Here is a 23363-nt window from a genome sequence, read left to right on the forward strand (position 1 = left end):
TGACCGTAGGTTACTTTCATAGCATTCATTCTTTAAAGTAAATAATACTTACTTTTTTACGAAAATAATACACAAGCAATGTTCCGATATGAAATATATTTTTACGTTTTGTTACGTTTAATTTTATGGCCCATCGTTAATAAAATTATATTTAAAAGAATTCAAAAAATTAGTTAAGTTCATCAAAACAAATATCCAAAGAAAACAAGATTTCTAAAGGCGTTTTGTGAACATTTCCCAAGTTAGAAGCAATTAAAAGTTTTAAAGAATTGTTTTAGAAGATCGGGATTTTATAAAACCTCTTTGGATTAGGAACGTGTTTTTAATTCAATACATTAAATAACGGATATTTGAGAAATAATCGTGCCAGGTTTAAGAACAAAATAATAGTACCTAATGTTAGTTTAGTAAATAGCCAGTTAAGTATACTAAGTTTTAGCTATCGCATCGTATTAAATATTACTAAAATAGCAATTTTTTTAAGGATAATGGATATTCACTTGCACGGAAAAAAGCACCTTACGAAAAATATATTTTTAGGTTATTTCTTTTTCAATAAAGTTGAATGTAATGTATTTGGAAGTACCAGGAACACATAACCGTGAGCGATGGTATCAGCATGATGCTCTTATATCCGCGCGTATATTCGTATCGGGACCTCAATATCGATGGCAGCCAACAAAATACGTGAGGCGCATGGTTATTACGGGGTTATCTATGTAAATCTTAAAACTTCAGCAAATACATGGTAAAATACAGGTTTTACTCAGTCAAGTGCGTTTAAAGTGTCTGAAATTTAATACCTATTAGTTTATTTTGTTCACTCGATATTTTCAATACTCTGGTTGTTTTTGTAAACACAAAAGTATTTTAAATTAAAAAAATTGGTTGTCTGTAAAGTCGGTTTACTGATGATAGTTGAACGTGACAACGTCTTAAGGCCGATTGTGCTTCTTTGTCGCTCGTTCCGCGCTGTCGCTTGCACTTCAAGCCTTACATGGAACGCCTCAGAGCGAGGTAACGCCGCATGAGTCATTTTTTTTCGTGCACGCAGTCGGCTCTATCGAATTATAAGACGTTGTCATGTCAAAAATTAATTAGTTGATAATTTGCAGAATCTGTTATCTAGAAACATTGAAGTTGATAACCTGTGACAAACGTATATTAAATTTTTAGATTTCCAATCATAATTAACACCTGCACATTAGTATGTGCAGGTGTTAATTATGATGTAATCTCTTTAATTTTTCAGCTGTCTTAATCAAATCAATCAAAAAAAATCAATCAAATCTAATTTTTAAATCGAAATTCAATAATTGAAACACCCGATTTTATTACTAAGTGCGTATAGACATGTTCCATACAAACGTAAGATTCACGTCTACATAATTTATTCATAAGTCATCTATCCCATCTGAATACCAGGAGCACATGAAGTGATAGGAGACCCGTAATATCGCGAGCTACGTGCCACGTACCAGTAAATACTTTATGAAAGCGATACGGGTAAATTGGTTTCATTTGTCGATCTGGGTGCCAAATGTCGTGCGTGACAGCGTGAATAAAACAATTGGGAGGGCAGGGGTTTGTCACACACTATTCGATCCAACTTTTTAAGGATTTGGGTTTTGTTATCAATAAAAGTGTTATCAATTTGACCTTTTAATAAGAGAACGTCGCGTTGGTGGCACGCGGGGTTGTAAAACTATAATAGAGATTTTATTCATTGTTTTGCAAAAAAAAAATACAGTTTTAAAGGGGCCATTCAAACCTACCTAAACTTCGACCATTAGGTAGTATTTTAAATGCCAATTTTATAACAAACGGATAAAAAAACGATGTAACGTAGCTACTATCTAACTCTGAGTTGACTGAAGATGGAGGATGTCAAATTGAAAGGAAAGTAATAGTCGAATATCCTTACCTCCCTACGTATGTCACGATATATCAGTGTAACCGATATTGTGCAGATAGGGTTGAACATAAATATTCTTAAAAATTAAATTAAATTTTATTCTTTGGCTAAACCTACCTTAACATATCCATTATTCTGATTCTACCTTACTTACCAAATAAAACAAATAACATTAAAATTCAAAGATTTCTTCTTTACAGTTTAACTAAAGAATTGATAATATTAAAAACAACGGAAACAATTATTATCATATGTACCTCCATAATATTACATAAATAAAATAAACAACAAAAAAAAATTAACACTTGCGGCAACCCTACCATACCTGTAAATCCTTGATCGATGCGCGCCGAATCGGAATTTTGAAACGGTTCATCGACACACCCCTACCGCACCTATCTAAATGTTATACTGTGGTTATACTTTACCTAAATGTTATCCATTATGAATATTAGTTTCACCCCTGACTTTAGGTATCAAGTCTCTTCTAATAAAAATTTCATTGTATTTTTATACATATAAGGTAACTAGAGGTCCGCCCCGGCTTCGCCCGTGGTACATATTTCGCAATAAAAGGTAGCCTATGTCCTTTCTCGGGTATCAAAATATCTCCATACCAAATTTCATGCAAATTGGTTCAGTAGTTTAGGCGTGATTGAGTAACAGACAGACAGACAGACAGAGTTACTTTCGCATTTATAATATTAGTATGGATTGTCATACCTAATATTAAAATCTTTTACTGTTTTTCCAAATTGTTTTCTTGTCGTTTAAAACACAGCAATGTGCGTGGTCTCATAGAGAATGATTTATTCGTATTATTTTCGATGTTTTATAGACTTATTTTCTAACAAGGGACAAACCCTTTTTTTTATAGTGGGGAAATCTTCCAAAGATACCCACGGCTCCCGGGGAAGGAGCCGTGGGTTATGTCGGATTCTTACCGACTAAAACCCCACTGTGTTCCGTCGAGCCGCTTTAATGATGGGGCCGCGGGTATTTGTTAGGATTCTTCCGCGACCCCCTCGGCGGCAGAAGGGACAAACCCTGTTATTATTTCATAAAGAAGCCCTGTAATATATTGATATTTACTTTTAATAAGAGAGAGACTAGATATAGAAGACATTTATATTGAACAGACATACGTAGGTAACCTATGTTGAATTTTTCAAACCGCCAATGCTAGAATAAATATACCTGAAACAAGAAATAAATATTTATTTAATTTGTTATGCACACTAAAGACACATACATATATTTAAAGACTGAACTAGAAAATATAACAATATTTTCGACCAAAAATGTTGGAGAGAAACTGCTGGAGCTTTATACTGTAAAGTTTACAGTGTAAACGGTTATCTTCTATAAAATATGAATTTAATGAATAATATATTTCATATTCTCCAATAAGTACATGGTTTGCATTTATAAATAAAAATTACGTATACAAAATAGAACTTAAGAATAATTAAAACTTTAAAGTGTCTTAACGAGAAAGCGATGCAATGATAAAATAACGTTACAAAAACGTTATCAAAGTTACCTCTAAGACTAATTCTATAAAATAACAAACAACAACGCAACAACTAGGTACCAATAAAACAAAAAAGCCAGCTAATCATTTCGCTTCTGAAATCAAAGGACATCAAACTAATGAACTATTACAATTATTTGCAGCAAATTACCCGTAAACACGCTTGATATAAGGTACAATATCCAATACATTTAGCTGGGCGTGCCCGTCAGAAGCAGGGCCATTACTAAGAAATTGTGTGGTGCAAGCTAATGGTTCTGCGGTTTTGTTATCGTATTGTGTTCTATGTTTTCAGAGGGTATTTAATAATGCGTTTTTCCAGTGTGTACAGGTATCTAAGGGGCTTTTACAATAGATTTGATTGGTTGGTCAAGCTTTTATTGCTTTGTCAGAGCGAGAAGGCATATACTACCTACCTATTACTATTTTATTCACGGAATTATCTAGAAAAAAAAATTAGTTCAAAATATAGATTCTTTACCGAAATAAAGCGTTCTAAAAAGTACAAAAATACAGGTCGCCGATTTAAATCAAGCGTGACGGTACGAACTACGGATAGGAGAAGAAATGATCTTTAATATACAATACGAAGAATTTGAGAAAAAGCTTTCAAAATATTACGGCTAATTTATCCCAAAAAGTGAACAACAATTACCTATTAAAGTCTATATTAAGTCTAACTTTTTTTTTTATAGTGGGGAAATCTTCCAAAGATACCCACGGCCCCCGGGGAAGGAGCCGTGGGTTATGTCGGATTCTTACCGACTAAAACCCCACTGTGTTCCGTCGAGCTGCTTTAATGATGGGGCCGCGGGTATTTGTTAGAATTCTTCCGCGACATATTAAGTCTAACCTACAAAAAAAATCATATCATAAACCTATTAGCTTTGCTCTATAATTAGGTATAGCACATAACTACAAGATCCACTAACCACAAATAATATTCTATAGTAAAAGCTAATATATCTCCTGCCCTACGCCACGCCCCAAGTAATGCCTTACTAATGACTGTGTGTCGAGATTTTTCCTCATAAATATGCATTAATGATGGGCTTTTCGCCGGAAAGTGTAATTTAAATTTTAGCCGCGCCTCTTCAACGCGAACTTGGTATTAAATGAAAATCAATCACAATTACCTTTGTAAAAACTTAGTAACCAAGTTAGGTTGATATTCAGAATTTACTAATACATTTTTAAACATTCGTGCCTTATGGAATCGAAGTACATAATATTATTTATGCCACAAAAAGCTGCGATGTTTCCAAAATCTAAATAATAACTATACTAAATTATATTTATTTGTTTATTTATTATTGAAACATTACAGTTTTATAGTTCACTACTACTAAAAATTTGACTAATTGAAGGCGTAAAATATTTTTAATTGAACGATCGACACAGCTTCCATACAAAAATTAACATTTTGATTTAACATCAAAACAAAACACCATCCATATATTTATAATGCTAACGAGTTAAAACGGATGTTCTTTCAACAACAAAATTAAAGGCACAAATATTTGTTAATAAATTTTATATCAGAGGTTCGAGTTCATAAAGGTACCTATATTAATATTCCCTACGCGGTCTCCGGAAGTTCCCTTTCCGTTATCTTATATGTTCGTACTTGATGTACTAAATATAGGGTTTTCATTCGAAATTGTTTCTGTTGTTACGGAGTTAACTACCTACCTACTTGTATGGTTAATTCTCTTTTGATTGTGTCAATCTTGGGTTGAGTTTTTCAATATACATATATCAGTTTTCTATACCAACAGTACTTTTAAATGAAAATTAACGGCGGTATCTATACCTACCGAACTGGATAAAATTTCACTAGTAGCTCTTAATCGTAGATATGAGTAGGTATACATATTCGTTGACATACGTATTCTATTTAAAAATTAAAATAAAACTGATAAAATACGATGAAATAAAGAATCTTATCACCTAAAACATAACGCCTGAAAAAATATTGAAGCAAAAACCTCAACGAGCATTTAAGTATTTTTAAAAGGGGCCAAAAAACCTGTGAACGTTTTTATATTCCTTATCAGGGGTTTTTTTGATAAGGGACAAACTGCTTATAAGCATTTTACAACGTAAAAAATGCGTAGTCACCTGGATAGGAAATTGTAGGTAGTTTTATATAGGAAATTTAACCCATAAAGGTAAATATTTTAGGTATAGTTGTACCTCCTACATAATGAATGAAAATATTCAGAATATGCTACGTATATCTTTACCTATTATACTATCAAAAGTAGTGTAGTGTAGCTAGTACAACTATACCTAAGTGTTTTTAAATAGATTTTCATAGAGGAGTGACACTACAAATAATAAATAAACAGTTAAGTAAGTCTGTTGTTAGAGTTGATTTAATTCACATTAACGATTTCTGTGTTCTCAAAGTTCTACACAAAGCTGATCAATTATTATTTAAAACTAGCGGTCCGCCCCGGCTTCGCCCGTGGTACATATTTATGTTTTCTCTACATAAGAACCATCCTGGTACTTCAAGGAATATAATAAAATAAAGTAACAATAAATAATTTGGAAAATCCAAAAGTGCACGCCTCATAATTATTTTTAATAAATATTTATTAATTATTATTTTTGTTTATTTAATAACAATTAAACCACATCGAATCAGACCCTGAAAAATGAAAGGGTTCTATTCCTGAGCATACTCAAGCGTAAGAGAAAAAAAAAGACTCGATTAGTAAAGTATTTCGGTCGCTATCGTGTTAACAAGAAAAAGGATCCGCACATACAGACACACGGACGTCCAAGACAGAACTTTTTTAAACTGTTTTTTAACTAGTTTAAATAACAAAAATGACATCAAAAATATCATGAACGTTAAAAATAGTGTTTTTTCTTAATATGTGTGTGTATGTATTATCTTACAAGTGCAATGTATGATACATAAAGACATTTTAAGTTTGAAAAATCAGATGTTTTGCGCGAAGTGACAGTAGTACCCACCTCAACGCTTCGCTTATGAGGCGTGCAAAAGAATTATCGAAATCGGTCCACCCGTTCTCGAGTTATGCGCTTACCAACACATTTTGCGATTCATTTTTATATTATAGATAATCGAATCGAAATATCTATAAATCATTCATTTATCGAAATCTATATAAATAGATTTCATTATTTGAATTCCAATTACGAACATCGTAAGCCAGTTAAAAATAATTGAGATGATTTCCCGTTTACAAACAGTATCAAAGCAGTATATAAGTGAGTTAGTGAACTCAGTAGAAAGTGCTCGAGACGCAAACTTTTGTCTTGCAACTGCACTTTATTTAAACTCCAACTACCTGCTAAGAAAAAACAAAATGCGCCTTATAATTTTCTGTTGACGGAAAGTTTTTAATTGATTTTAATGTACCGAGTTTCTGCGCGTAAGCAGTTTGCGTTGTTAATTGATAAAAAACGGCGGTGATATAAGTTTGCTTAAAATATAAAGTAATTAATAAACGACAGTAAAATGAAAAGTATTATAAATTAATATCAATCCATACTAATATTATAAATGCGAAAGTAACTCTGTCTGTCTGTCTGTTACTCAATCACGCCTAAACTACTGAACCAATTTGCATGAAATTTGGTATGGAGATATTTTGATACCCGAGAAAGGACATAGGCTACCTTTTATTGCGAAATATGTACTACGGGCGAAGCTGGGGCGGACCTCTAGTGAGAAAATAAAAGTTTAATTATCTGCCAATGATTCATTAATTGAAAATCTGTTATTCATTATTATCCTCGTTTGTCAACTAATTACAACAAACATAATATTTAAATACATGCAATATTTTAATCTATACTAATATTATAAAGCTGAGTGGTTTGTTTGTTTGTTTGAACGCGCTAATCTCGGGAACTACTGGTCCGATTTGAAAAATTCTTTTGGTGTTAGATAGCTCATTTATCGAGGTATATATCATCACTCTACGACCAACAGGAGTGGAGCCACGAGGGTGAAACCGCGCGGAGCAGCTAGTTAACCATAATTTCCAAGATTCAAGAACAAATACATAGATAAAGTCTTCTACGAAATATAAGCTAAGTAATATTTACATACACATATTGAATAACAGAATCCCATAAAAAGAAGCCTTACGCCCACGTTTAAGGGTAAGGAAGCCTTGAAGTTAAATATAGTTTATGAGAAATATATTATTGTAAACCATCGCTAAATTGATTAAAGAACTTTTGTCCTTTAGTACCTAAGGAATTTGTGTTTATGTGTACCTACTTAATTCTTTTTTTCCTTTTTATGAAATGAATAATTTTGACATTTAAACTATTATTTAAGAACCTTGCTGCGAGTGTAACCTGTGTATCTGAACTATCATATTACTTCATCTTATTTTGCGTTTTGTCTTTATTTAAATGTAGCACACATTGAAATAATTAATAAATACATACCTACGTGAAAAGGTACAAACCAAGCTCTTCAATGGCTTCCTGTATCAGATTAATTGAATTTATTAAAACGTAAATTGACCGTTATGCAATAGTATTATTTAAAATGCTGTTATATCTAAAAGCAATGCATTAGATATTTCCTTAATATCATGAATACTATCTCCTAACCTCCTAACACAAAGAAACCTCGTAACATTCATACAAACAAACCTTAATCCAATACTTACAGTAAGTAGCGCCTGCGAAAACTTGAACGCAATTTTGCGCGCGCGAGATTTTGCATGAAGTGTCCTCTAAACAGTTTTAGGAGTAGTTTTCTCTTGAGATTTACTTGAGCGTGACATCAAATTACTTGAAGGCGGAACGTAATACCATTTCGCATGGCATCGTGAGACGTGGTACTGACTTGAGCTGGGCTTAGTAAGCTTAAACAATTTATGATTTTCTAATATGTTGTAACATACAAGATTGGTATGGAGAATAGAGATGTAAAGAAGTATAATTTATAAAGACTGAGCTAAAGTATTATAAATAGAATAGATATGTGAGAAAGTTTCTTAAAAACTACCGACTTGTATTTTGTTTTGTTTAACATAAACGAATACTTTATTCCAACTTTGAACCTTAAGCAAAAAAAATGTTGTGTGGTTTTATGAAACCACGGTAAAAGTGAAACTGTTCGAACGGTTCCGAACACTGCTTTGTGTAGCGCATGTCGCGTGTCGGTCGGCTGCCGAGTAGGTATACCTACTCGGCAGCCGCGATACACGCGACATGCGCTACACAGACCAAAAAGTTTGAGACGATGTAATAAAAGTTTCACTTTAATAAAAAGGATATAACATACATATTCAGCGTCATAGCAACTTTTATTAACTACTTCCGAGTGTTTTAGTCATCCGAGTATAAGTACCTACATACCTACGGGCTAAATATACTATGAGTCTGTGAACCTAAGCTAACTATTGCTGTGTCATAAAATATAGAACATGTTCACCGATTTCACTGATCTGTATAGTCATAAACCAATCATTAAAACACTTTTAAAGACATTGATAAAGTAAAAAAAGGACCACAGAACACATTGCGAATAGTTTAATTTTGAGATTGTGGTCAAGCGCTTCCCTATTCTCAGTAAAAAAAAAACGGGTTGCACTCCGAGAGTGCCGGCAGAAGTGAAAACTTGATTATTAACGTTGAGCATGTTTGATATTTTGGAATGGTATCCGTCTTACGCTTTTTCGATCAGATCACGTGTCCTGATGCGAGTTTAAGATTTTATACCCATTACAGAAAAAGTGCTCAACGCCGCTAAAGAAGTTTTCACTTCAAAAATACAACTCTTCAGCCATTATACATACAAAATTATTTTCACCAACCATCCTGTATCAATATCATTTAATCCACTCAACATTAAAAGCCTACAGATAAACCGACTCAAAAATATAAACTCGTTGCTCATACAATCGCATCCAAACTAAGTACATTGTTGGAAAATGGAAAAAAAGGCGGGAAATATGTGGCAGTGAACTATAAGCCGATGTAAGTGTGAATGCGGTTGCAGCGAAATGTTTAAACAGCTCTCGCTATTGTAATACTGCTAACTTGTTCCCACTTTTCATTCCCCGTTCCTTGTAATGCGTTTGTTTTAATTGACTTAGGTGTTATTTTGTTGTGGAGTTTATTTTATTCAGGATTATTTTGAAACGTAATAGTTTTTAGCTAGGGAAATAGTTACGAAATATTGGGAAGGAATAGTTGTAATTGCAAGAGTTCAATAAAAGAGAAACTAAACACTGGAAATAAATGCATATAAGGTAAATTCATATATTTTATGCACATGTCGGCGAAAGGTGTAGAATGTGGATCTATTTTCAAGCTGTGGGCGTTGCGTTGGGTAATCGAGCAAAGAAACACCTCTAACTCAAACATTTCTTTATTTACCACCGATTCGGAATGCAGTATCTACAGAGAAGAACCGGCAAGAAACTCCATAGTTGCTCTTTTAAATCATGTCAGTTTTACAATACAGTCATTTCTAATACAATTACTTGGTATTACAATATTATGACCACTAATAAAATAAATATCACAAATAAGTTATAGTAAGCTCGTAATAGATGTGCACTCGGCAACGGTCGGCGAACGAATGACCCGAGTCGTGCGCGCGCGCTGCTTTTTATCGGTTCGCCGTTCGTTATTTTTTAAAGCTTCGACGGTGGCGCCGTCACGGCCATTCTGACATACGCTCGTCCTCGAGCGACTTCTGAGCACCTGGGAACAAGACAATTAAAACAATGTGCTGGTCCGGCAAGCCCTTCAGCAACCGTGCTAGTCCGGAAATCTCTCCAGATTTCCCTCTAGCGTGCTAGTCCGGAAATCTCTCCAGATTTCCCTCTAGCGTGCCAGACCGGATCTGCAATCCCTATAGCCGAGTTATTGGACCGGACTCCCTTCAATAACTCGCTCTCTCTTTTTTTTGCACCATTCTTTTGCTCTCCTTTTTTTTGCATCATTCTTTTTGCATCATTTTTTGCATCATTCTTTTTGCATCATTCTTTTTGCATCATTCTTTTTGCATCATTCTTTTTGCATCATTCTTTTTGCATCATTTTTTTTTGCATAATTTTTTTTTGCATATTTTTTTTAGGATTATTTTTTTCCTTCTTTTCTTTTTTTTACACAATATTAAATCCAAACTCACGACTCTCTCCACTCTCTCCACTCCTCGGCCATACTGACAATCGTACGTCCTCGTACGTCCCTTCTCGTATTACAGCACTACGGTATTTCATCCCGGGATTAGACAACTATACCGCTCGGCCATACTGACCTTACAGAACACCAACAACATCCACATAACATAGACACGACGCTCGCTCACCACAAATGAAGGCTCAACTACCGTGGACTGCAAACCAGATAGCACGCACAATTTCTGCAATGAAATCATTACCGTTACAATAATCCACGTTACAAACTTTTACTTTACACAAGTTATCTCCGATACAGTCATACTTGCGTCCTCGTACGCCATAATATCTCACACTACATTACTACGATAATTCATTTTCATTTTTTTTTGTCAAAATAACATCCATCCTGCCTCAGCCTACACTGACCTTACAGGGTTTCCACACTGCCCCGATCCTACTGACCAGTCAGAACACACATGTACTATCCTGGACCTCATGCCAGATAGCATATCACTTTCTTCTAATAAACGACATTACCGTAGTAATATTGGAATATTACGTAAATGTGTGTTGTGTGGACACAACACACATTTACTTCGTACAGCGTACGAGTAAACAGATGTCAGTATGCTACTGGTCAACTATGAAAACTGAAAACAGAGTGTTGCCGCAGCAAATCAGTAAAACGGTACGCGACCGTATTCTCAACGTTTGTGCTGCGTCATCCTGGCATCGCGTCATCGAGCCGTACCATTGGACGCCGATGATGCTACGTTGCTCCATATGGTACGCAACCGCTGCGCCGTACTGTTAACTGCCTCGCTTCTAAACACTGTGTCGTAAAACGCTCTCTGTAATTTAGCTAATTAAAATCAATCTGACATTACCTGTCGTTAATTATGATCATTGACTATAGCGCAAAAATTACAATATCTAAAAAGTTTAAAACTAATAATTCGTAACTTAACCGCAAAAAAACACAAAATTTCGACTAACTCAAAAAGTGGCAAAAGCTTGTTCTCAAATGTGGTTAAAATTCCTTAACGGTATGTTAACTTTTGAAAACTCAACTTAAAACAATTGATAAGTGTAGGCTTAGACTCATCTGTGAATCTCATATCGAACGGTAAAAGGGCTGAGCTAAATTTTAGTTTCAACGTAAATAAGAATGTACTGCTCAACAACTACTGTACAACTACCTAATTGATGTATTCAGTTGATGTCAAACTGCAGCTAGTCACAAAAACTATTATCAAGGAATTACATTAAATGCACACAATGTAAATCGATTATACTATCGAATACTCCACGTTTAGGATTTGCGTTCTTATATTTTGAAGCTACAAAATAACCTTCAGAAAACCTGGATGGATTTTTTTTCTTTTTTCTATTCAATTAAACAGACATTATATTCTGACGACAGTATGTAAACTGTAAATGCGCGATTAACCTTGAGATTATTTTCAGTTATTTTTTTTTTAAACTATCGTAATATTTAACGGATCCTTACGTTGATGGGATAGTTAAGAGTTTTTTTCTTTTTTTTTTTTAAAGCAATCAAATTACAATATACTAAAACCGAATCTAGACCCGTACTCCAATCATAACGTTTATCTTACGCCAGATGTTTATTTGAACACACGATAATTATCTGTGACATTGTATTATGAACTGCCTAAATAGAGCCTTAATAAATTTTCTAAGTAAAAATTCAAAACGAAATGCCTCGATTTATCTTTCATTCGATCAAACTAAGTCTGCCACATTTCATAAAACTGCATATTGTAAAAATTACTGTGAATTGTTCACGACTTAATATTTTTTTTTATTTATTTATTTTTTTATAAAGAAATGACCTCAAATATCACCCTAAATAAAACCTACGAAAAGTTTATTAAACCTCTAAGCACTAGTTAACGCATTGCTTTTCGTTTTTAATCGAATGGCAATAAGGCTGTCTTTGTGTAGCAATTAATTGCTATTTTTCAAGGGTATAGTCTAAATAAAAACTAACGCAGGTAGTTCAAGAAATGAATGCGGGTAGTCAAGAAACTAACGCGGGTAGTTAAGAAACTAATTTAAAAGTAATTCGCATACTGTTTTTTGTTCCGATACACGGACAAGTGAATGTTTATTGTTTACGTTCGATTGAAGTATCTGGATGCAGTGTACAAATTATTGCGCTTTCTTTCTTTAGTGTTAGCTCACAAACTAACCAACATAAAAGCAAGTCGTTACTTAATTCATCTTGAAGTCAGTGCTTACGCCGCGAAGTGTATTTTTTTTTAAATAACGTGAATTACCTACTCAAGTAAACGTGTCCCTGAATAATACAAGTCACACGACCTAGGTACTGATAATAATTTATCACTGCGTAACTAAGATGGGCTAAATGTAATGGAATAAGATTTAACTAACTACAAAACCGTAAAGCAATATCGCACGACCTAATAATAACATCACTGCGTGAATAAGTCGAGTTAAATGCAATAAGATTTAACTATACACTGGTCTTGTAGGTTACAACTTTTAACAAAATCTGTACGGCCTGTAAATCAGCGCTGTTTTTATGCAGCATTTAGCTGAGGCTGTGACGATTTTCCTCAATTAATTTTAAGATAAATTTTGTTTTTGGCAATAAATTTCTTTTTCTTTCAAATAAGTTACTACATTTTAAAAACCTTACTTTCTTTATCTAATTGCACACTCAAAGTGAAATGTTATCTACTGACCGATTTCTTACAAGAGAACATCAGAAACATAGTAATAAAAATAGTACGACTGACCAGATTCACCAGCACTTAGCCTCATACATGTGCCGAGTGGCAGCTGCCAACGCGTCGTTTCGTTACACCATAACCCTCCTCTGCCATGAACCACACGGCTTGTAGGCGCACCGCCCGCGCCACTGCTACTGCGATAACGCTGCGATGCCAGACTTGTGAAGTCATGATGAAGCGCTGCTCTCGATGATACGGGGTCCGACGCGGTGGTGCGAGCGGCAGTGGCATCCGCGCAGCGCGAGGCGAAGTTGCCACCCTGCCCGCACATAACGAGCTCTCCCTTTGTCACCGGCTGCTCAGTGACACGTATGCTCGTAGATCTGTAGGATGCCTCTTCCCGTTGAAACTGGATCGAAGTGCCACGTGGTTGCGGCATTTTGTCTTTTAATCAGCGCACGCATTAATTATATCCAGGTTATCGCCACGTGCTTTCTCATTTGCTCGATTTGATCCCAATTCTGATGTCGGCGAAAGGTGTAGAATGTGGATCTATTTTCAAGCTGTGGGCGTTGCGTTGGGTAATCGAGCAAAGAAACACCTCTAACTCAAACATTTCTTTATTTACCACCGATTCGGAATGCAGTATCTACAGAGAAGAACCGGCAAGAAACTCCATAGTTGCTCTTTTAAATCATGTCAGTTTTACAATACAGTCATTTCTAATACAATTACTTGGTATTACAATATTATGACCACTAATAAAATAAATATCACAAATAAGTTATAGTAAGCTCGTAATAGATGTGCACTCGGCAACGGTCGGCGAACGAATGACCCGAGTCGTGCGCGCGCGCTGCTTTTTATCGGTTCGCCGTTCGTTATTTTTTAAAGCTTCGACGGTGGCGCCGTCACACATGTATTTTCAACTAAACATTACAATTCAAACATTTCATGAATAACTTCACTATTTAAGTGCATGTTACTACAAAGAAAAACAGTTTACAATTCACTTTAAAGTAAGCCAATGTAACAATGACTTCGATTCGCTCACGGCATGCCACACAAACACTCGTAAACAAGCAAACACGGTTAAAAGCATTCAATTGTAGCGCCAGCCGCATTTCCCGAAGTGTCAGAGAGCAGATACTCTCGCAGCTGAAAAATACATCACAGTACCGAAGGCTTTTAGCCCGAAAATATATTATTTACTAGGCACTGCTGGACGGCGTATTTCGCACAGCGTATTTCGGCCACAACGTATATTGCAATGAAATAGAGTAGAAAGTTGATCTACTGGTTTTTTCCAATCTACGCAGATCGGTCTGAAATTTGGGAATTCTTTTGTTTTGTTTTGCCATTTTTATAAACGAACGCCCGGAATCAAGGATAGATCGTCAACGCATAGTTGAATCCGTGGATGAACTATGTAAAAAAATTATAAATGATACCTATGTGTATGAATCCAATTTTTTATTGGATTCATAAAAATATTAAAAATATATCGTCCTCTCGAATATAAATCGAATAAAATATCATCAGTTAGGAAATAATATACAATTTAATTACTGAAACATCAATCAAAAATGTCTTCAATTCTGCTATTAAAGTTATATGAATCGTTGGAAACATCCAGTTATTTATAATACGAAATACGGAGCAAAGTTACTACAACGGTTGCGGAAACTACCGTCCATTACAACAGTTTTATGCTGTTAAAATGCAATCACAGAAGATGTACGACGAAACCCGCCATCATAATGTCGTTCTTTAAAACTCAGACGATATATCTTGGATTATAGCTCTGTCTATCCGTTGTTTGAGAGAAAACAAATGATCAGAGCATCTGTTACAAATTTTCATAGCGGAGCATCAATCACGGCACGTCCGGCCGGTGCGACGGCTGACGACGTTCTGAGCTAAAATCTAAATGCGATGTTTTAGCTTCCCTGATACGTTTCGAAGTCTCCTAGCTCATAGATGTTTGAATTATCATCGCCAGACTGTTTTGATATCAAGAGGGACATGGATCTCCTAATAGGGGTGATAGATGTCACCTAATCTATAGAAATCTAACCACGCAATCTTTTGTACCTCTACGTTATGCTATTAAAATTGTCAAGAAATGTAAATAATACAATTTGAATAAACACTTGAAATATATTTGATACATATTTATTTATATGTTTTACGTAGTAACTATGTATACTTCATAAATTTGTATTTGACCTATAAAAGTAAGTTTATTTATAAAAATTGTACTACTACAATATTTTCCTCATTTCGGTTCCATTCTTGCATTACCTTAAGAAAATATTGAGTTAGATTTAATATCACTTATCTCTCGGGAATGAGACAAATATTGATCGTGAGCGATATTGCTCATTGTATCACGATTTATTTAAACAAAATTTGATATTTTCTGCGAGCATTTTCCACTTGCAATCTTCGAAATTGAGATGCTTTTACCGAGTCATCTCTGTAGAGTCAAATATCTACATCGACGTTCATTTATTGAAAAGAAATTTAAGAATAGTCTTGTTCATATTTTTTTTTTCAATAAATAAACAACGAAATATTTAAAAAGTATGTACATAATCGAGAAATATACTTTTTTATTAGTATTTGACAAAAAAATGTCGTGTGTGCCGAGCACGTGTCAGAAGTGAAACTTCTTTGGCAAGATTCAAAGATACCAAAATCGTCGCCTTACTCCATGACGTGACGGTATTGCCATGATGTGAACTTGAAATTTTACTCTCAACACGCCTTTAGAAATTTCACTAAAAAACTCAAATCTTACTTCTATTAGGAATTTTAAAGCTTACATGGATGATGTAAATCTGAATCTGTAAATACATCTCTACGACGATGTTTGCACGCTCGATCACGCAAAATCCACTGAACCGATTTGGCTGAAATTTGGTATGCAAATAGATTACGGAGATACCGTACCGAGATCTAGGCCGCTAGTGTTATACTTCTAGGTACAAGATATTAAACATGGTGCTCTATGTTTGAGAACATTTGTTAGGAATTTATATACGAGTTGAATAGCTTTCGTTCGGAACATGTGAAAAGTTTTATAAATAACTAATAAAGAAGCTAGAAATCAATTATTTCCCATATAACTAAAATTAATTACGCCACAGCTAAGAATTTCAAAGATAAACCGCTAATTTAATTGCAGACTCTAGATTTAAGATTCAAAACATATTTTGCCGAATAAAATACGCTAAAGTAAAAGTGAAGAAAAATAAATAATCCAAGATTGCAACAACAGACAAAGGTCAAACAAATGTCTTATTTTGTGAGAACACGAAGGTGACTTAGAGAGCGAATATTATGAAAATAAATTGACCAACGATTGTTATTTTATTAACGCTAAACATATTATGTTTACCAAAAACTTTAACATACCAGTTAGTCAAGATTCATTTGAACAAAATTTGATTGGTTTTTATAGATACACAGACGGAAGAGGCATCCTTACTAAAAAAATCGTGTCTGATCTATGGAGATGTATCAAGATCGATTACTAAAGAAACACACTTAGACCCAATTTCACCATTATTTTCTAAATCAAGCATTAATTAATGGACTGTTAAAATTAAAAAAAGGTAAAAACCACACCTAAAGGTAATCTCAATTACTAAACTCTTCACAACCCACCTATTCCTATTTTACCTCGTAGACCGCTATTCTAGCAAGAATCCACATTAAAAGTTATAACCCTTCTATTTTTAGCTCAGATTTACTATATCCATGGGAATTACCGTAATAGCCCATTATTATAATAGCATTTAAATAACAAAGCCTGTCAAATTGACACCTGCTACACCAGCCTTGTTTAGTTAATGTTAATAAATATAAGGGAAAGCGCCGTAAATCAATCTACATGACGCGGAGGTATTAAAGTTTTATCCAGTATTTTACCGAGCAAACTTAGTTTTCGCTTTGAACTAGCCGCCTGTGACTGGGTTGAATGGATATAAATAAATCTTGGACATAAATACAACTAAGTAATTCTCTGGGTTTGTAGAAACAACCTACGTTGTAAAATATGCATTTTTTCATTTTATAGGTTGATTCTAGTAATTACCTGGGTAGTCTCTTTTTTTATAATAGTTTTAAGTTTCTCTATGAACAATGTTTTCAAAGACTTAATTAAATAAATAATATTATTGCGTTTTACTCAAATTTATTCGATAAGAGGAAAAACTATCCATCAACCCCTCACAAACTTTCACTTGATAAAATTACTAGGAAGCGTCATTTCCACAGTGGTGGTTGTTATTAAGTATTACGTAGTTAGAAGTAGTAGTTATTAATTATTATGAAAATAAGAAGGAAACTAAAAAAATAGGAAGTTAAATTTTGAACTGATCAATTACTCATTAATAATAATCAATACGCGTTCCGCATTCGCTTCGCTTAAGAAAATGCAATTAAAAACTTTCTTATGGATTATTGTATAAGAATCGCTTAACCAATATGGATAAATTTTAATACACATATCCATAAACTCAAAAAATTTCCAACTGACACCACCATTCTGACAGTAGTTAATTACCTACTAAATACTATTATTCAATTGTAATTGTTATTATGAAATATGTACCTAAAGGTAAGCAAAGTAACTTAAAAAATATTGCTACTTATTTGTGATAATGAATCCTTTTTCACGCACAAACAATCAATCAAATCTGTAAACAATCGCACAAACACATGCCATAGCCATTTATTACATCCCTACTCCATTTTTTATTCGAGTATCACGTCAAAACCCGCAGGTTAAACCTAGTAATCCAAAAAAAAACCAGTACATTTGATGACTTGCCAGAAACCCGTGTATGGAGGCGCCTGTCTCTTCATCCCGCAATAGGTTAAACGGCCACCGAAACCGATCCCTTTACATAGGTTTCAGTGACGAAGCACTTTACAACCGTACCTACATTTATTTTCTAACGCGATTGTCTTCAGATATACCCTGATATAAATACAAGCTTTTGGCTGTGGCTTTTCCCGCGTGGTCATAGAAAACTCCATGGGAATTAGATGTTTGTGTAGCCTATATCACTCTCTAACAGTAACTAAATACCCTTCATCCTAACGATCTTAACTATCACGAGACACAATAATCATACCATAACATCGCTTCGTTGCCACAAAAACAAACAATATAATATTAGTAAGAATTATTATTTTGGTCACGAAAATATAACGTGCAGGGGTGAAATAGATGGAAATTTGTATGGGGAACAGGGCACAGTTACGTGAAGTACCTACCTACCTACACGCGAGTAAAGCGGGGGCTGTAAGATAGCTTAATAAACGTTTGATTTTTCTATCTAAATAGTGTCTGCACTCACAAATCTAAAGGCGAAAGTTTGTATGGATGTATGGATGTATGGATGTATGGATGTATGGATGTTTGTTACTCTTTCACGTAAAAACTACTGAACCGATTACAATGAAATTTAGCACACATATAGAGGGTAACTTGGATTAACACATAGGATAGGTTTTATCCCGGAAATCCCACGGGAACGGGAACTATGCGGGTTTTCCTTTGAAAACGCGGGCGAAGCCGCAGGCGGAAATCTAGTAATAAATAATGAATTCATTATCTATGTATGTAATGTACCTACTGTAAAATAATGATCCCTGATATAAGTTAATACCTAAATGGAAAAATCGCAAAGTTATTATTCAACGGGACCTATCCATCCTTTACCTTTTTCTGCTTGAACGAAATCTATCCAATCCAACTTACAGGTGACGAAATATATATTTTCAATTTCCCATTTACCCTACATTCTAAACCCTTTCATTTTTACCTTTTTCCTAAAACATTAGCATCCCACAGATAACTCGAAAAAACATTACCCTGTCGCAGTTAATTAACAGTAAATTTCGTCTATCACAACGAATTTCCGACTCATCAATAAAACGCAGAGCCAGGTCCTTATCTAACAATCGACTGGCCTAGAGTCTGCTCTAGAGCTTGATTACTCCGGTCACAGTAACAAGCTCAGACCTTGGAAGGGGACTAATTCAGGGTCATAATACTGTATAGATATAGAGAAAGGTATACACTGTAGTTCATCTTATAAGCTATCGTTCATAGTATAAGCTATCGATTTTTTAAGTAGGTACTTAAGTGAAAATCTGAAATACTTGGAGGTCCATATGTTCTCGTGTCACGTTTCATTTGCTAAAGCAGTAGTTACCTGAAACAAAAACAAAAACATTTATTAGATAAATAATATATTTTTTTTTATCTGTGTCATTTTTTCACATATATATAGTATATGTATATCTACGTACGGCATTAACGTTATAATTTTATTCCATTTTTTTTTTCATTGTTCACTCTAATGTTTACAAAAAAAATTGGTAAAAAAGACAAAATATTTTCATATTCGGTAATCGTCTTCTTATAAAAAAGCTTCCGAATATTAACTGTAATTACATATTTCTAAACACAATATTCCATTAATTTTCAACTAACCATCCCTTGAATATAGATAATATATAAAGGTTGTTGAAATATTTGAAAGAGAATAACTAAAATTCATTTGGAGTATTTATCTAGGAGATATTGGCAAACGTATTTACTCAGAATTTAAAATATGTAAATTTATTCGGAGAAATGAAATATTCTATACAAATTGGTCGTACGAATTATAACTTTTCTTAGATTGAAGACATTTTTACTAGCTTTAATAATAATAATTGGATTCCATATTGATTTTGGCTTTGAATTGAAATTGAATAAAAACAACTTCGGTTTGTATTATTCAAATATTTTCCAATAAGCCAAGAAAGTTTTCTTTTTATACAAAACCCTTTGGGTTTAGATTTCATCAATTTTTCTAGTATGCTTGTTATATTTTATTATTATTTTTGGGGACATCAACAATAACGAATAGAATACCCTTGTTACATAAATTAAATATTTAGTTCTGATGAAATAAAAGCGTATTATACAGAAAAATGAATAAGTATATACAGTAGTAGGTAGGTATGTGAAAGTGTGTGCGTTTCATAAAAAATTCATATTCGAGGCTTTAATAGCATTTTTCAAAGGCTTTGTAGCTTTATACGAGATACGAAATTTCTCTGTTTACTAAACTAACCGCTTCATGTATAAAACAAGTAATTTTTATATCAAAATCATGTGATTATATAATTCAAAACATACACCTTCCAACACAGTCGGACAAAACTTTCATCCAATTTTTCGTAACAACTCTATCAAATCGAAACGTCAGGAAAATAATATAATGAATAAATCGCGTTTAAAATCCGTTTAAAATCTTTAATTTCTAAAATTATAATACTCGCGTAAAATCAAAAGCTAGAAAGTACGAACTCTATCAAAATTTAAATTCAGTCCTTAAGAAACTTATATTCATTGAAATTTGAAAAATATGAACTATTCCAGACACGAAGGGTCGTGACCTAACCCCTATTTGCTGTCTGACAGACGACGGTAAATTTGGAATATTTAAATTGCAAAATGAATCTGCTTCTGTTTAACTTGCATGAAGTTTCATCGTATTTTATCCAGTTAATTACATTAGATTTATAAGCTATAGATCTTAGCGAGTATGAGAATGAACTTAAAATTTAATTAATGTTTGCATAGTACATATCTCGAAACAATTTATGGCAGATGTGCCGGGTGACAAGTGTTTAAAATGAATGGGTTTTCATCTGTATTATCTAGAACTAAATAGGGGAATTTATGTTTATAAGATTTGTTAAATTACTATTTACTTAGATTATACTACGAGTGTGAGACTAAAATTAGGTACTTTCTCTATCTTTACGTGCAATCCGAGATAAAAGGAATATTCACTAAATTATTTTAGTTTTATGGTAAAACCCGTAAAATACAATTTTTTTTGCAGCAATCTCCAAATTGTTTTAAACAAAACTAATTTAAATATGACTCACATCAAAATAACAACATTACTACCTACTCTACTATCCACGCCTACAGTTTTCAAGATAATTCACTTGAGTGATGAAAATTAATAGGAAAACTTAGACGAGCCCATTATATACTGAGCGGCTTAGCAGTTTCGGAGGTGTTAAGCCCGCGATGTAACTTAACGTTGAATAAATAATAGAGTCTCTACGTAAATGTATGGGGTGTTTTAGACCCAGCTTGTGTTTTAATTATGAACCCTTTTTTGTTTGTTTTAAGAAGATAAGTTAATAAGTTAATTTATTTTTTAATGAGCCTTCTAATACCCTTACTAGCTTTCCGCCCGCGGCTTCGCCCGCTTTGTCTAAAACCTAATAAATTATATACTAAAACCTTTCTCGAGAACAACTCTATCTATTCAAAAAATCGTATCAAAATCCGTTGCGTAGTTTTTAAAGATGCATACAGAGAAAGCGATTTTGTTTTATTATATGTACTGAAGAAGAATTTGTTTGAATGCGCTAATCTCAGAACAGATTTGAAAATGTATTTCACTATTAAATAGTCAATTTGTGGAGGGAATGTTATCGTCGTAGCTATACATGAGGTAAAACTGCAGAGCGTAGCTGTGCTCTGATATAGTTATAGATATTTAAAAATTTAAATCAATTTGATTGTAATTATTGCCTTTTATTTCTAACGGATATTTAAACTTATATCAGAGATTTGCCACAACTTCGTACCTGCGTCTAAAAATAAAATGATGAATCACGACACAAACTTTTTCTTTTATCTTCAGTTTCAGTCCCTTCAAATTAATATCAAACCAATTTTTCTATAAAACATAAAACGAATTTTCTTAAAAAAGGTAGCAACTTTTATTCTGTGAAAAATATATCCTCTTTCTCTAATACAGATTTATTATTCATTTGTCGTCTCCATATTTTCTTTTGTTCAAGCGATAAATGTAATTCGCACCGTGTTATTAATGTTATTATGATATACGAATTTTGAACACTTGCTTATTTCGCGAAAAATAACTAACAAAATCTGTACAATAATAAGAAAATCATTCAGAAATGTATTCTTGTATACTAAACGAAAGACGCGTCTTTCACAATAAAAGTAATAAAAAGTTCGCTCTCGACGAACAAAGAACTTAGTGGAGCTGTATTTTTTTATTTTTTTTATTTTCATAGTATGATAATAGTCGTGAAAGTTGTACGTGCTCTAGGTGAATCTTTTTTATGTTTATTTTATGCATATTTCCATATGAGCATAATAAACACGTGGAATATATTATAAAAGCGCGGGAACAACGGTGGTAAATGAGTAGTTTGTTTATAACAAAAGCGCATTTCATACTGAAAGATTTTTATAAAGTTTTTATTTATTTATTAAAGGCCAAGAATTGTGTCAGCTAAGTAAAACTAGCCCCTGTCGTTAATAGAGTCCAGTAAGATAGTCTAGGGAAGAAATAGCGTCATAATATTTAACGAGAAGAATATGAGTCACATTCTTACATGTAGTAAAAGAAATGGGGTCAATTTTCAGACAGTCGCGGTCGTTGGGACTTATAAAATTCTTATTTATCGAATAATTGAACACATTGTGTAACATACCTAATTTATAAGAAAGTGTATGTTTGTCCTAAAAAATAGGCACGCCTATTTTGAGGAATAAGAAAATTTTATGGAAATAACTATTCAATTGTTAAAACAAAATATACAGAGAAAACTATATATACTATACTAGCGGTCCACCCCGGCTTCGCCCGTGGTACATGTTTACGTTTTCTCTACATAAGAACCATCCTCGTACTTCAAGGAATATAATAAAAAAAGAATTATCGAAATCGGTTCAGCCGTTCTCGAGTTATGCCCTTACCAACACATTTTGCGATTCATTTTTATATATAAGATTATACGAGTCGCTATTTTTCCGAGTAGGTACATTATACTTATGATTTTTTCTGACTTGTACATTCGAGATTTCCTTTGCCATTCGTTTACATGATAGACTATCCTATAAATTATCATTTTTAATCTTTTATCTTTGTCCATAGCCGAGTGTTTTAAGAATGTACCCTCAATATAAATAAAAAGCCGACATTATCAGT

The 23363-nt window shown here is 33.6% G+C and overlaps 1 protein-coding gene and 1 long non-coding RNA gene across 2 annotated transcripts in view; both read right to left on the minus strand.

The window, feature by feature from the left end:
- The window catches only part of Sdc (Syndecan), a 278055-nt gene that overhangs the window by 157697 nt on the left and 96995 nt on the right, over positions 1-23363 (minus strand). The gene's annotated exons all lie outside the window — the stretch shown is intronic.
- On the minus strand, positions 9810-11279 carry LOC149907505 (uncharacterized). Its single transcript, XR_016456788.1, has 2 exons — positions 10723-11279; positions 9810-10163 (listed from the first exon to the last, which is right to left on the minus strand). It is a non-coding gene; the product is annotated as an uncharacterized LOC149907505 (long non-coding RNA).

The sequence above is a fragment of the Colias eurytheme genome, chromosome 6 (genome assembly GCF_061535395.1).
Source record: "Colias eurytheme isolate Ceu_HAF_F1 chromosome 6, ilColEury1 Martin Lab GWU primary, whole genome shotgun sequence".
Classification (NCBI taxonomy): Eukaryota; Metazoa; Arthropoda; class Insecta; order Lepidoptera; family Pieridae; genus Colias; species Colias eurytheme.